Here is a 4305-nt window from a genome sequence, read left to right on the forward strand (position 1 = left end):
GGACACCCATAACCAGCAGGAGCAGAATAGGGATCTTGCTCCCCAGAGGGAGCATCTGCAGGGCAGCCCCACCACAGGCAGCCCAGCCAGCCTGGCCCAGCAGGCACTGCCAGGCTCAGCGTCCCCAAAGCAGGGCCAGGCAGGAGCATCCCCAGGGACACAGGCGCTGCTCAGCCCCAGCACCATGGCCAGGGCCTTGTGCTGCCACCAAGGCAGTGGCAGCCCCAGGGCCAGCAGGCACAGCAGCCCTGCAGCAGCAGCAGCACACGCACACACGGCCCAGCCCTGCAATGCCAAAGTGCTGCTCTTTATTCAAGTTGGGAAAAGCAGCCCCTGCCCCAAAGACACCGGCCCTGCCACCACAGGGCTCCAGCCCAGCAGCAGCCAGCAGGAGCAGCTGCCACTGCTGCTGGCAGCCCAGCTGGGCACGGCACAGCCAGCGAGGGCAGGGGACATCAGCACATGGGGACATCAGCAGATGGGGACATCAGCAGATGGGGACTTCAGGAGGTGATTTCCAGCAGCCAGAAGCAAATGGGTCATGTTCTGCTTGGGAATTTCAGGGTTTCAACCCCTCAGGCTACAAGAAGAAAACAGACAAGCACATCAGCTGTTGTAACTTTCCCTGCCACTCTCTCCCTTGCCCTGCAATGCCCAGGGTGTGCTGCAGCAGAGTCAGGCTCAGGGGAGGTGAGGTGCACTCCTTGGTGCAGACAGGTTGGAGCTGGGCTATCTCAGTGCTGGCAGCCCTGCCTCCAGCTCTGTGCAGATACTGCAGGACCTGCATCACGTCCTCGGTGGTGCCCAAGGACGGTGAAGGCTTCACATTTTTCGTGGCTTTGGTCAGGCCTGTGCAGAGCCTGAATGAGGCCCTGGGGACTGTGGGAGAGTGGGGAGGCCCTGGCTGACCTGGGGCTCCTGCAGCCTCAGTGAGGGGAGATCAAAACCACAAGGACTATTCTTTCCCTTCTTAAGCATATTTCCCAAAGCATAAATGCAGGAGAATATTTATCATGAGTTGACAAGAAAGACATTGGTAATAGATCTTTCTGAGTACAAAAGAGGAAAATCTTTCTTCAACCAAAGGTCTGGGCCTTACCTTTTACAGCATGCAAAGCCTCGTGAACATCTTCCCACAACACGATATGAACCACTGGGGCAAAAATGTTTGACGCAGATTCCCCGTTTTGAACGGCATGAAGCTGCACTTGCTGTTCCCATGGGGAAAGACAGAAGGAACAATTAAAGGAATAATCTGAGAGGTCAGACTGTGGTTATAGACAGGCTGATGCTCCTGGCGCTGGTGCATTTCAGGCCAAGAGAAGCGCACAGATCTAATCCTTCCCCAGCCACATCTCCAATTGCAATTTGTCTCACCTGGAAGGTCCCTGTCCCCCTAACCTGGAGGCACAACACAGCAGAGAGTAGAAAAGACCAGCATGAGGTTGAGGAAGAGCCGTGCTTTTGCCCCGCTGCATTCCCACCTTGGCCTGGACCAGCAGAGCTGGCAGGCAGGGATTTGTCACTTTTCATGTCCCTGACCCACAGAACAAGTCAGGATTCTGTTTCCATGGGGCCACTCTCTCCCTTGCCCTGCAATGCCCAGGGTGTGCTGCAGCAGAGTCAGGCTCAGGGGAGGTGAGGTGCACTCCTTGGTGCAGACAGGTTGGAGCTGGGCTATCTCAGTGCTGGCAGCCCTGGCTCCAGCTCTGTGCAGATACTGCAGGACCTGCATCACGTCCTCGGTGCTGCCCAAGGACGGTGAAGGCTTCACATTTTTCGTGGCTTTGGTCAGGCCTGTGCAGAGCCTGAATGAGGCCCTGGGGACTGTGGGAGAGTGGGGAGGCCCTGGCTGACCTGGGGCTCCTGCAGCCTCAGTGAGGGGAGATCAAAACCACAAGGACTATTCTTTCCCTTCTTAAGCATATTTCCCAAAGCATAAATGCAGGAGAATATTTATCATGAGTTGACAAGAAAGACATTGGTAATAGATCTTTCTGAGTACAAAAGAGGAAAATCTTTCTTCAACCAAAGGTCTGGGCCTTACCTTTTACAGCATGCAAAGCCTCGTGAACATCTTCCCACAACACGATATGAACCACTGGGGCAAAAATGTTTGACGCAGATTCCCCGTTTTGAACGGCATGAAGCTGCACTTGCTGTTGCCATGGGGAAAGACACAAGGAACAATTAAAGAAATAATCAGAGAGTTCAGACTGTGGTTATAGAAAGGCTGATGCTCCTGGCGCTGGTGCATTTCAGGCCAAGAGAAGCGCACAGATCTAATCCTTCCCCAGCCACATCTCCAATTGCAATTTGTCTCACCTGGAAGGTCCCTGTCCCCCTAACCTGGAGGCACAACACAGCAGAGAGTAAAAAAGACCAGCATGAGGTTGAGGAAGAGCCGTGCTTTTGCCCCGCTGCATTCCCACCTTGGCCTGGACCAGCAGAGCTGGCAGGCAGGGATTTGTCACTTTTCATGTCCCTGACCCACAGAACAAGTCAGGATTCTGTTTCCATGGGCTCTCTTCACCCCAAATCAGTGTCCATCTGGAAACTCACTCAGGAAACACCTTTCACCTCCAACCCCTGTTACCTTCTCGTCATTCCCACAACCACGGTCATTCCAGGGACACTGAATGCCCACTGCTGGGTGCTCACAATTTCCCACTTTTCCCCTTTTCCCATCTCACCTGCATCACCCTGGACCAACAGGAGGATCAGGGCGAAGAGCAGGAACAGGATCTTCATGGCTGCTGTTCCTCCCGGGACTTCACAGGGCTGCAAAAGGGAACACGAAAGCAATGGGGACAAAAAGGACCCAAAGTGGGCAGGATTTCGGAGAGAGACCCCACACTCACCTTCCTGAGAAAGGCTTTGGTGTTCAGGCAGCAGCAAAGGCAGCAGGAATGGCTGTGTGCAGGTGCCCCTGGTGGGAACTCGAAAGCAATGGGGACAAACAGGACCCAGAGTGGGCAGGATTTCGGAGTGAGACCTGGTACTTACCTCCCTGAGAAAGGCTTTGGTGTTCAGGCAGCAGCAAAGGCAGCAGGAATGGCTGTGTGCAGATGCCCTTGGGGCCAGGCAATGCTGCAGTGCCCCAAACAGGCTGGGTTTATAGCAGTGCTGGTGGGTGGGACAGGCCCCAGTTGCTGCTGGCACAAGTGGCCTGGGCCAACCCGGGAGTGCCCCATGGCTGTGGGGGTGCTGGGGCTGGCCCTGCTCCCTCCCTGCTGCTGTAGGGGCAGAGGCTGAGGGGCCTGGTGGGGCTGTTGCAATCAATGTCACCGTTGTCCCCATGCAACACCTCTTGTGACACCCGTGCCACAGCGGCACTGGGCTGGGCAGGAGAGGGCTGGGATGGACAAGGCAGAGTAAATCATGCTGGGGAGAGCAGAAATGAGGAAATGGCTTCCCTCCTTCCTTGTGATCTCCCATTTTATCTGTTTTATATTCAGAGAGGGATGTGGAACATCTGACTGAATATTGCAATCATGCCCAACATTGTACAGGGAGGAGAATGTTTTGCAACACATTTCACTTCCACAGCTCTTTCGGGGAGTTTAGAAATGAGATGGAGAAAATAAAATTTTCTGCCCTGCCATTTACCTTTTACTTCCCCCTGTGTGCCCTCGGTAAGCCCTGAGCTCCCTTCCCACACCTCCATCACTCTGGCTCCAGATGTTCTGGGCCAAGGAGTCCCTGGGATGGGGGAGCAGCACTTCACTGCTGAGGGAAAGGGAGCTTGATGTGACAGCCCCAGAGTCAGTGCCAGGATATGTGACCAGAGCTGAGGGAAAAGTCAAGGTAGGCAGGGATGATCTGAACATCCCTCAGAAAATCCTCCAGGTTGGGAAGCAATGTCAGTGCAAACATTTTTGGGGTCAGTCTCTTCTCCCGGGTAACAATTGACAGAAGGAGAGGAAATGGTCTCAAAGAGCACCAGGGAAGAAGTTGACTGGGTTTTAAGAATAATTTCTTTGCAGAAATGGTGGTGGTTGTTCAAGAAATGCTGCCCAGGGCAGTGGTAGAGTCACTATTCCTGCAGAGAATTTAAAAGCTGAGTGGATGTGGCACTTGTGCTCACGGTTTAGTGTTGGGGTTTGCAGTCCTGGGGGAATGGTTGGACTCAATATTCTTACAGGTCTTATTGAATATCGATAATTTTATGTGTATGATTCTTGAGATGGAAAGTCTTCAGTGAACCAAGCAGGGTCCCCAGCTGCTCCCTTACAACCCCACCAGCAGCAGCACACACACACACGGCCCAGCCCTGCAATGCCAAAGTGCTGCTCTTTATTCAAG

General features: G+C 53.9%; 2 long non-coding RNA genes across 2 annotated transcripts; both read right to left on the bottom strand.

The window, feature by feature from the left end:
* Positions 1–286: 286 nt before the first annotated feature.
* On the bottom strand, positions 287–1214 carry LOC120506091. The gene is made up of 2 exons (XR_005628430.1): positions 1100–1214; positions 287–580 (listed from the first exon to the last, which is right to left on the bottom strand). It is a non-coding gene; the product is annotated as an uncharacterized LOC120506091 (long non-coding RNA).
* An 833-nt stretch (positions 1215–2047) lies between these two features.
* LOC120506090 lies at positions 2048–3340 on the bottom strand. Its single transcript, XR_005628429.1, has 3 exons — positions 3007–3340; positions 2694–2781; positions 2048–2159 (listed from the first exon to the last, which is right to left on the bottom strand). It is a non-coding gene; the product is annotated as an uncharacterized LOC120506090 (long non-coding RNA).
* Between the last annotated feature and the right edge of the window lie 965 nt (positions 3341–4305).

The sequence above is a fragment of the Passer montanus genome, unplaced genomic scaffold (assembly GCF_014805655.1).
Source record: "Passer montanus isolate IOZ18808 unplaced genomic scaffold, ASM1480565v1 scaffold376, whole genome shotgun sequence".
In the NCBI taxonomy this organism is placed as follows: domain Eukaryota; kingdom Metazoa; phylum Chordata; class Aves; order Passeriformes; family Passeridae; genus Passer; species Passer montanus.